The sequence below is a fragment of the Physcomitrium patens genome, chromosome 12 (assembly GCF_059467195.1).
Source record: "Physcomitrium patens ecotype Gransden chromosome 12, ASM5946719v1, whole genome shotgun sequence".
NCBI lineage: Eukaryota > Viridiplantae > Streptophyta > Bryopsida > Funariales > Funariaceae > Physcomitrium > Physcomitrium patens.
The window spans coordinates 1,308,548-1,320,706 of NC_143421.1; the positions used below are offsets into that span (position 1 = coordinate 1,308,548).

Consider the following 12,159-nt stretch of genomic DNA (forward strand, 5'->3'; position numbering starts at 1 on the left):
TATTTGCTGAAAAGATGGGAAGATAGCATTGAAAAATAGAGAGGATCTTCTTCAAACCAATTTTGGCAAGGGAGGAATGAGAGCATTGGTTCAAGATTACTTAAAAGAGCATGAAACAGTAGCACGAGAAAGTCCAAGTTATGGTGCTAGAGTAGAAGATGAAATTGGTAGAAGTAACGAAACTAGTGAGTTTTGGGCTTCTGCCGTTTCTACAATGCAAGAAGGAAAATTACCTCGAGAAGCATTATTGAGAACTGCAGCTACAATACGAGGAAGAACAGGTTGGGAGGATCCTGTTGAGTCTCTTTCAGTTCATGCATATATTGCTAAGAGCCAACATGAAGCTTTGATGGAAGAAAAAAGACGAGGAAATTTTGATGATACTAGAGAAGGAAATTCTTTTAAGAGGTAAACTCGAGGAGACAAGGCTCAAGAGGCAGCTTCACAAGAATTGCCTATAAAGGATACTTCATCATCATTGGGAGAAAAAACAATGGAGACAAAAGATAAGGGCAAATCAATTGCTTATAAGCTACTTTCTGACATTGAAGCGGCAACAAATTTGAAAGGGGTGTTGGAAGAACGTATATTAAACGCTAAGGTGGAATTCACATTGAAAGAAGTCTTGGGAATTGCAAAGAAGGAGTTTCATGATGTTATCATTGACAGCATTAAGTGAAAGAGGCAATTAATGGGCGAAACTGGAATGAGTCATGCTATTGATGCAAAAATATGTAGAGATGAAGAAGAGGTTGATATTGGTTACAAGAAACCAACAAATGAAAAGAATGGCTATAATCAGCGAATACGTTTCGAAGATTCTAGTGATAAGGAAATAGATACTTTGAGCCATTATACTCGAAAGCATTGGGCAAGGGCAACTACTAAGGTATTGGTGAAGGTAGGAAATATAGAAGAACCAATAATTGCTTTCGTCGACCATGGTTCTGAAAAAAATCTCATGTCTAAAGATCTTTATAAGAAGCAAAAATGGCCAATTGATATGGAACATGGATGGGCAATACGAGCAGCTAATAACACACGAGGCGAATTATATGGAGCTTGTCCAGATGTCAAAATTCGGATTGGGGATGTTGCGACGGAGCAACATTTCTTCGTTCAAGATACAACGTCTTATCCGTTGATTTTATCACAACCTTATATCACGGCAATACGGATGGAAACAAAAGTACTTGACGATGGTTCTGCTTATGCAAGGGTACGGAGCGAAGATGGCAGGAAAGCTGTACAATTTCTAACAGTACCTCCTAACCATGAACGAAATCGAGATAGGTTGAGGGAGAAACCATTGCCAAAGATTGTTGAAGGATTTAAGGATTTTGGGGAGGTACCACTGTAAAGCGAGATTATGGAGGTACAAAAGAGGAGGTACTCTCGCAAGATGAAGGTGCCTTTGATGCGAGTTTTATTGGTATATTGGAGAATAGAAATATTATGTATAAGAAAGTTGATGATTTTAAAAGAAAAGAAAGAAAAAGATTATATAATATTGAAGGACAATTACGTAAGATAGGTACATTGCAAGATGATGAGAGGATTTTGGGTGTTTATGAAGAAAATGGACTGGAAGATTCATTGGAATTGATTACATCTATTGGGTTAGGGGATAATAATAAGATTGTTGAGATTCATTCGAGAGAGGTTTATACCATGCTTGAATCTTTTCAAGCACCAAAAGTCACAGTAGAGACGAGATATAAAACGGCAGATAAGAAGGTAAAGCTTGTTGCCGGACCATTACTAGAGGATTCTAAAGAACAAATGGGAGAAGCATCAAACAAGCAAGTTTAAGAGATCCAATGAGTGTTAGACATCAGTTTACTGAAGAGACTTTTGAAGAATTGAAGATTGGTTCTGATGGTTCTTTATTGCCGGAGGAAATTACTTGCTTCAAAAAGATGTTGGCTAAACAAGGTAGATCGTTTGCCTTCGGATCTCATGAAATTGGGTGTGTGGATCCAAATATTATAACACCTATGGTTATCTTCACTGTACCGCATGTACCTTGGAATCTAAGACCAATTCCAATACCGAGGACACATTTACCTAAATTGGTGGAACTATTGAAAGAAAAGATAAAGATGAAAATATTGGAACCTTCATTTGCGCCGTATTCTAGTCCATGGTTTACGGTACCTAAGAAGAATGGGTCACTACGGTTTATTCAAGATATGCAACCGATGAATGCAATAACTGTCAGGAATGCAGGAATTAGACCTATTGTGGATGAATTTACTGAGGCGTTTGTTGGAAGGGCGATCTATTCAATGGGTGACTTGTATTCAGGTTATGATCAATTTCAACTTACGGAAGAAAAAAGAGATATGACAACGATGAGGACACCGCTTGGATTGGTTAGAATGTACACTCTTCGTCAAGGCGCGATCAACTCAGTTGCGCATATGATGAATGGGATGAATAAGGTATTCAGAGATTTTATTCTGGAAAAGACTATGCCTTTTCTGGATGATGTTCCTATAAAAGGGTGCAGAGAAGGAGAAAAGGATGAAACTTTAGATACGAGGGGGTGTCGCAAATATGTTGTTGATCATATACAAGATTGTGAAAAGATTTTAACTCGGCTTGGAGAAGTTCATCTTACATTATCGGGTATGAAGTCCGTATTTGGAGTGCGAGAGGTTGTAATTGTTGGACATTTATGTGGATCTTATGGAAGAAAACCAGATCCGACTAAAGTTGATGCAATTGAAAGGATGAAAGAAGATTGTGATTCTTTAACAGAGGTTCGCAGGTTTTTGGATGCATGTGTATTTTATCGAATCTGGATCCCTCATTTTGCTCACATAGCGGATCTATTATATGAACTTTTACGCAAGGGTTACCGATTTAAATGGGAAGAAAGGCATATTTAGGCAATGCTTAGATTCAAGAAATTATTGATGTCACCTCCAATATTAAGGAAGGTTGATTATAAGTGCAATAGACCAGTGATTCTTACTGTAGACACTAGTTCAATTACCGTTGGATGGGCTGTGGATCAAGATGATTCATATGGGAGTAGATTTGCAGTTCGATTTGGGGCTAAAGTTTTAAGTATTCGTCAGCGTGCATATTCGCAAGTCAAAAGAGAACTTTGGAGAGTCGTTTCGGCTATGAAAGCTGAAAAGGACTATTTGATTGGGGCAGTAGTAGTAATTGAAACAGATTGCTTGCCATTGCTTGGAATGATTATTAACTGTTCAACACCAGATATTGCAATGTTGAGATGGATTGCTTATATTAAGTCACTAAATCCAGAATTTAAGCATATCACAGGGAAGGACAATTTAGTAGCAGACATGCTATCTCGAGCAAGATACGAGAGGGAGGACGAAATGGTTGAAGACATTGATGATGTCGGATTGAAATTCTATTCAATATCAAATCTCAACGGAGAAGACAAGCTATTTCTTGAAGAATCTTATGAAGGAGAATTATTGGATATTGGTCATTATTTGAATACCTTAACTAAGCAGGAGAATTGGCCTACAGAAAAATTCAAACAAATAAGAAAATAAGCATATGGATTTTTACTTCGAGATGGATTCTTATGGAAGAGACCAAAGAAAAGAATTGGGATGCCACAACGAGTGATAGGTAAAAGAGAAGAAAAACTAAAATTATTAAAGGAGTTTCATGATAGTTTATGGGCAGGGCATAGAGGAATCTGGGCTACTTTAGCTAAACTCAAGGAACGATATTGGTGGAAAAATATGTATCGAGATGTGCTCTCATTTGTAGAGTCATGTGAAATCTGTCAATCGTATTCTAATATCCGACACCGAGATGGTCTTCATCCTACGTATCCTCTGGCTATTCATTTTAAATGGGTTGTTGATTTGGTTATTATGCCGGTTGGGTTATGGCAGATGAGATATTTGGTTTTAGTTCGTGAAGATTTATCAAATCAAGTAGAAGGAAGAGCATTGAGGACAAAATCTACAGAGGGGATTTGTAGGTTTTTGCTTGAAGATGTCATTTGCCGTTACGGGTGCGTAGGAAAAATCACTGCAGATCGTGGAGAATTAAATGCACAAGAAGCTCGTAAGTTCTTTGAAAGATGTGGAGTTAAACTATCACTGACTACTGCTTATAGTCCAGAAGGGAATGCGAAAAGCGAACGTGGTCACCCACCGATTGTGAAAGCATTGGTTAAAGCTTGTAATGGGAAAGTTAAAGAGTGGCCACGGCTTTTGTCATTTGCATTATGGACTGATCGAACAACATATAGCTCGGTGACAGGATATATGCCAGTAGAACTTATGATAGGTCAAAAACCAATTATGCCGATTGAAGAAAAGGTACTTACTTGGAGTATGCTACCATGGGAAGATGGATTGACAAGAGAAGAACTTCTGGCTATAAGGATTCGACAATTGGAGCAGAAAACGGAAGATGTCCAGATAGCATTGGGAAGGTTAAAAAGAGCAAGGTTACAAAACAAGGCGCCATTCGATAAGCAACATCGATTGAGACCAAAAGCAATCGAGGAAGGTGACTGGATACTTGTTTATGACAATAGTCTGGATAATCAACATAGTACTTTGCGGAAATTTTCAAAACGTTGGTTTGGACCATATGTTGTAACAACTGTTCATGATTATGCGACTTACTCATTATGAGAGTTAGATGGTACAAAATTGAAAATACCAATTGCAGGGAAGCGAGTAAAAATATTTAAATGAAGACACATAGAGATGAATATGGAAGACCTTAATGAAGGTATAGAGATTCCACAGCAAGAAGATTAAAGTGATTTGGATAATGAAGGTGACGAAGACGAACTGAACAAAGTCGTAGAGGATATATTCTGAATCAAACAGCAATTGGGTAAATTGGTGCATACCGGAGGATGCACAGGTTCAGAGGGGGTGGATGTCGTGTTGTAACACGAGTACACAGTGAAAATAAAAAGAAAAGGGAATTTTATTAATATTCAGTTACCTCGAATATTGGGAGCATCGACCAACTCCTATACAAATACTGAGTGGCCAGGTTCAGTCACCCCGTTACAGTTATTCGGGGCATACTGAAATGCTCCATTCAATTCCAATAACAGGAGTGAGCAGGAAGAGAAGGACCAATTCACACGACGGGTTCGAAGAGCCAATTGGATCCAATTTCGAGAATCCAATCCGGGTCCTCTTATCCAATATGAGACCTGAATTGGCCGGGCAACCCAATGCAGACCCAATTACGGGAACATCCAGGTTATTACGGGCATCTTATCCAATATGGGACCTGAATTGGTCGGGCGACTCAATGTGGTCCCGATTACGGGGTTTCGATTATGTTTCGGGCTGTCCTGTTCTCTGTGCCATTTCAGGGAACGTTGTTTTCGGTAAATGGATTTCTTAAAGGTAAAAACAGAGGAGAAAGCTCTGACATCGAGAGCCAATTTCGGATCCAAGCTTGACGGTGGGAGCCAATTCCGGATCTAAGACGGAAGATTGAAGAAATTCAAAGGATAAGGTTAGGGGGGATATAGTTTTGAAGAGGGGGTTTTTTTTTCCTCTAGGAATCGGGGGGAGCTTGTTTCAAGCTTTTGCAAGGTTACTAGTTTGGTTTTTATTGGAGGTTTTTGAAGATCTAGGGGATTAGAGAAGAAGAGCTTCATGCTTCGGGTCGGGAAAGGAAAGACAGAGAATTTGGATTTTTCTTCTTCGTAGAGTTTTGGGAAGACTGAGGCAATCGCTGCTGAAGTCAGTAATGTAATGGTGAATCGGGATTTTTAATGAAGTGGGTTTGAATACTCTTGACTGTTTTGTGAAATTGAGTTACGTCTGTGATTGAAGGATTATAGGGTGTCTATAGGATTGAGTATGCGGAGTGAATGAAATTTATTGGGTTAATCTAACAAGACAGTCAGTGGATACAAGATCGTAAGTACAAAGCGGTATTGAAGATTAACAGTTTAGGTTGTTCGGGGTTCTCTGTAACGTCTAGAGACCTATCGGCCGGGGTAAAAAGGACTTTGACAAGCAGTCGAAGAGCATCTGTATAGATTTACGGTACATTATTGCAGTCGTTTATATTCCAGCAGTCAAAACTGATAGACTGCTTGACTATCAACGAATCTCTATACTACCTTCTACAGCCAGACGCCCGGCGCGTTCTCCAGCTGGAAAGCATGTAATACGACAACGTCCTTCTCCTTCTGGAACATATAGGCGTCCTTCATAATATAATAGATTATTCTTGAACTCGAACTTAGAAGGATCATGAGACTTGAAAGAATTATTCTCGATATCATAAACAAGAGGGTCTGAGGACATACTGGACTGGATTTGCTTGAAAAAAGTTGAATCAGCAGTCAATGTTGATTTCATTGCTCGGAGATGAAATTGCTCCGGTTTCAAGAGGACCGTTCTTTGTTGCTCAAAAGTTGCATCTCCTTCTTTTGGTGCAAAATAAGAACGTCTAGATAGGGCATCAGACAAACCTTGTTGTTTTCCTGGCAGATAAGTAATAATGAACTCGAATCTTGACAAAGACATACTCCAACAAGCTTGACGATGATTCAACACGCATGCTGACATGAAATACTCGAGGTTCTTGTGATCTGTATACACAGTGATTGGACTAGAAGCGCCTTCTAGATAATGACGCCATTCTTGAAAGGAATCCACGATCGTAAGAAGTTCTTTATCGTAGATCTCATAATTGATCTCGGCTGCTGAGAATTTTCTTGAATGAAAAGCTATCGGATGAAGTTTGTCATCTGATCCCATTTGTGATAAAACTGCACCCAAGGCAAAATCTGATGCATCTGTTTCCATAAAAAATGCCTTGGAAAAATCAACACGATATAAGACTGGTGCACAGACAAACGATCTCTTCAAGGCTTCAAATGCTGCTTCCGCTTCTTGATTCCATTGGAATTTATCTTTACTAGTCAAGCGTGTAAGTGGAGCTGCAACTCGTGAGAAATCTTTGATGAAGATCCGATAGTAATTGGCAAATCCCAAGAAACATTGGACATCTCTTACTGTCCTTGGAATCTTCCAATCCATGATTGTTTGGACTTTCTTAGAATCCATCATGAGACCATCATTTAAAATGATGTATCCTAAAAAGTCAACTTGAGTAGTGTGAAATACACACTTTTCCATCTTGGCGTACAATCCTGCATCTCTAAGTTTTTGTAATACTTGACGAACATGTATTTCATGTTCTTCGACATTCTTAGAATAGATCAGGATATCGTCTAGATAGCAGACGACAAAATTGTCTAAGAATTCACGAAATATATCATTCATGAGATGTTGAAAAGCAGCTGGTGCATTCGTGAGTCCAAAGGGCATGACATTATATTCGAAATGTCCATACCTGGTTCGAAATGCAATCTTCCATTCATCTCCTTCTTTGATCCGTACTAGATTATATGCTCCTCTTAGATCTATTTTTGTATAGATCTTAGCTTGATTCAACTGGTCAAGGAGTCATGATATCAAAGGTAATGGATACCTGTTCTTGATTGTGATCTTGTTGAGTCCTCGATAATCAACACACATTCGTAAAGATCCATCTTTTTTCTTTACGAATAGAATTGGAGCTCCTGTTGGAGATTTTGAATGGCGTATGAAATTCTTCGCTAATTTTTGTCAATATATGTCTTGAGATCAGCCATCTCATCTTGCGATAAACTGTAAATTGGTCCAAATAGTGGCTTAGTTCCTTCCTTGAGGTCGATTGAACAATCATATGGGCGATGCTCAGGAAGAATACCTACATTTTCTTTCTCAAAAATGTCTTGATACTCTTGATATTGACTTAGAATGCCACTTGAAGTCTTTACGTTTTCAGAAATAGGTGCAGCATAAATAGCAAAAGTTGATCATTCTTTTGCTGCGTGTATAAATGCTTTTGCACCTATCAGTACGGGTTTTACTATACTAGACTTATAATTTTTTACTTGGTTGGTAGAACTATTAATAATGCTCTGGAAAAAGTCAAGTTTACGCGAATTCCAATCTATTCGTGGGTTATATTTTTCTAGCCAGGATAAACCTAAAATAACTAGATTGGAGGGGGATTTAATTATGTTAAAAGCTATGTAGCTATCATGACCGTCTATTGTTACTTTTATAGGATGAGTTTCATGAGTGACATCTCCAGAAGACAAGGGACGACCATCTATGACTTCTACATGTATTGGTTTAGGTTTCTGTACAAGGGGTATTTTACGACTTTTAACAAATTGTTCATCTTAAAAACATGCTGAGGCTCCTGAATCTAATAAAGCAGAGGCTTTGTAATTCTTAGGTCTTAAATATAAGTCTATTATAAAACAAGGAGAGGGTTCTGAGGAGAGGATAGGACCTTCATTAGGAATTGTACAAGGTTCCAGCTGCATGGTCCCTATTGTAGCTGGACGAATCCATTTTCCGACATGTTGTTTTCTTTGACCGTCGTACCTCTCATTTTATAGTTGCGTCGTTTCTTTTGACAATGTTGAGCAGTGTGCTTAGATTCTCCGCAATATAAACATAATCCTTCTTGATGACGACGAATCTTTTCTTGCTAAGTTAGGAGTTTAAAACGTACCGCGTCAATTTACATGTCTTCTACTTTCGAATGTACGTTTGGCAAAGATGTTGATGTTGCCATTGAGTAATAACATTGAGGTTCCCGTGAATGATTCTCGGATCGAAATTTGAAAAGTCGATTATCACATTTTACCGCAAAATCGATTGCTTGACTCAAAGTTTGAGGATCAGGTAAGTTGAGCATCAATTTCTTTACTTCGTATTGCAATCCATAAAGAAATTGACTGATGAGTGCAGCATCATCCCACTTGATGTCAATTACAAGTTGTCAAAATTGTGAAGCATACACTGTTACTGAGCAATTTTTTTATCGCAGAATTCGGATCTTATTTGTTGCAACACAAGTTGCATCGTGTTCACCATACATAGATCAAAACTCCACCAAAAAAGCTTCCAAATTGTCCAATATTGGATTTCGTTGTTCAAAAAAAGACGAAAACCACGATAATGCAGAACCAGAAAGTAGAGTGTCAATAAACCTGACTTGTGATCCTGGAGTTGGATAGCTTTGTGGTTGAAGTTCAATTGCCAATTGTACTTGATTGATGAACCCTCGAAACTTAGATCTCGTACCATCAAATTTCTCGGGTAAGGCAATTCTTGGTTCTCTAGTGCTTACAGGGTGTTGTACAATTGGAGAAGGAACGTGATTTGTTGTAGATGTTGAAGCAGCTCCGATCATCTCTAAATTTCCATTTTGTGCTTTTTTTGTTCTTTCATGTGTTGGTGAATTGAGTTGATGCATTGCAAGCATTAACTCCCTCATTTGCTCTTGCATTTGTGCCATTGCACTCTTCATTTCAACAAGCTCTACCATAATGACACTAAGAAAAAAAAATTGTTTGATACTGCTCAAGACAAAAGAAAAGAAAGACTTAATAATAAAGAAGATACTAAGAACAATATCAATTTAGAAGTGGGTAATCCGCAAACTTCTAATATGCTTATGACTTGTCAAGAGAAAGGGGTAATCCACTTTCACTCAAGAAAAACAAAGCTCTGATATTGTAAGTGTACTCTTGTCAATCTGTCAAGGACAAAGACTCGATGAGGGAAAATATACACAAAAAGGCTATCTCGATATAATAAGTCAAAATATAAACAAGTAAGTATATTAAAAGGAAACTGGAATGGCTATTGCCACAAGACAAGAAACTAAAGACTCTTGAACCTAGGCTAGAAGCAAGAAAAGAGTTGACAAGAGTGAAGAAGCCTTCAATCTTGTCTCTATATATACTATGTAACTTGGAGCTACGTGGCGACGTTCTATAGGACCTCCAATATGTGTTGACTTTGTAGGACACATGCCTTGACTTATAAGGCAAGTTTTTCTACGTGTAGGCCACATAGTTAGCTTGATCTTCAAGTTAACAACATGTGTGGCACATGGCCAACTTGTTGACCACGTTTCTAATCCAAAAAGTCAATTAAAGACACCTATGAAGTCAAAGCAGTGTCTAGGAAGTTTCTAGGAAGCTTCTATATTAAATATTATAGAATTAACTTACTTTTATCTACTTTTACTTACTTCTACCTATTTCTATATGTAATTATTAGCTTACATGATTATGGCCGTGACATGGAGGCAAAAGTGAAGTCTTCTTCATTCTTGTTAACACCTTTCTAGTCTTTAGTTTTGTTTCAAGACTTTCTAGACTTCTTGTTTTTGGCAATAACCATTCTAGTTCAATATTATATCATCTTTGAGTGACTTTTTAGTTCTTTTCAATGACACAAGAGTATATTGAGGATTTTCTTTCTTCGAAATTCATATCTTTGATAAGTATAGTATTTTAAGTTTGAACTTTTTATCAACTCTTCTTTTTTTTCAAAGATATACATACATTTACATACACACATGTAAATTATTTTAACTATTCCATAGTTTAGATGTTTAAAACTATCAATCGTGAATAATTTGATAATACATTGTATATGTAATGATTAAATTTATATTATTCACACCTAAGTTATACATGTTTTTTTAATTTGATATGTATTTGTTAATTTTTGTAAATTTTTATATTATAATCCATATTCCATAAAAAGTATATTCATTGCTTAATCACTATTATATTATTGATTTTTTTATACCTATATTATTTTATAAATTTTATATAATTTTTGTTTTAATTTTAAAAAGTTATTTATTTTGACATTGAATTATATATATATATATATATATATATATATATATATATATATATATAATAAAATTAAAGTATACATTTTTATAGTTATTTATTATACATGCTTAAGATTTTTTTTGTAATTATCTTCTTATCTTGAATATATATATATATATATATATATATATATACATATAATTTGTAAGTCTATTATATTCTTTATATATTAAATTAATAATATTAATTTTTTATAAATTTATATTTATATTTAGTCAAAAGTATAGATTATTATATATGATAATTTATTTTTTGAATAATTGTGTATATATCCATTTCTAAATAACTTTATACTAATTAAGAATTATAATTTTTTAAAAGAAATTAAGAAAAAAATATAAAATTATTATATTAGTATAATTAATTTATTTCTTGGAACTAACCTTTTAATTCATCTTTAGTTTTTTTTTAACCATTTATGATCTATAGTAGTCTTTTTAGATGTTTTTATTGTACCAGTAAATATTATTAAAATTACATTTAGTTTTAAGGGTATTTTATACTTTTTTGAATCTATGTTGGAATTTTTTGTAAAATTTATTTGTTGTTGTATAAATAAGAAGATAAGATGATAAAATTATTAATCTTGTCAATATAGTTTTTAAAAAAATTTAAAAATTGGCTTGATCTCATTAATTTATTTTATCTTGATTCTAATTTAAAAACTTGTTACTCTTAAGCTTCTTGAATGATTGATTTATTTATCTCCTTGCAACCATGTCAAATATTGTAAATCCTAATTTTGTGACATTCATAAATTGGCTATATGAATAATAGCAATCTTATAATTTTTTTAAAGATCAAATACAAGAAGAAAGATTAATTTACCAATTACACATGTTGAAATGGTTTGAAAATTTTCAACAAATCTTTATTAAATTTTGGGAAATGATAAAGCAACCCAAAATTTTACTAATTCGACCCAAAATGTTTAAACCATCATTGTACATTTTTCCAATTATTCTTGTGTTTCCAACCATTGCCCTTGTCCTTAGCAACAATTAGAAACAAGGAACAATGGGAAGTTGCAAGGATGTAATGATGGTTAAGAGAGAGTAGGTTGCTTTATCATTCCTCTTAATTTTAGTCCTTAGATTATTAGAAAGTACATTTATTTTTATTGATATTAATATGGTTTATTTACAAAAGTTAGATTTGTATATAACTTTTATCTCTTTCATGATGGTCATGGTGTTGAAGTTTTTTTGGAACATCACAAAATTATTTTTGCTTTTAATTTTTTAAGAACTTCAATATATTGAGAAAAATAACAACGTGATACAATACGTTATACATGTACTGCAAGAAATAAGGTGCCAATCATAGAAGAGACATGTTATATTGCGAGGGTTTGCATTCAACAGCCACAAGTGCTTTTTAGTCTAATGGTATTTACATGTAAA

The 12,159-nt window shown here is 35.3% G+C and overlaps 1 long non-coding RNA gene across 1 annotated transcript in view; it reads left to right on the top strand.

The window, feature by feature from the left end:
• The first annotated feature begins 2,474 nt into the window (after window positions 1–2,474).
• LOC149987987 (uncharacterized) overlaps window positions 2,475–12,159 on the top strand; it is a 43,689-nt gene continuing 34,004 nt past the window's right edge. The window contains exon 1 of the long non-coding RNA XR_016505649.1: window positions 2,475–2,682. This is a non-coding gene — a long non-coding RNA (uncharacterized LOC149987987). The remainder of the gene's footprint in view (window positions 2,683–12,159) is intronic.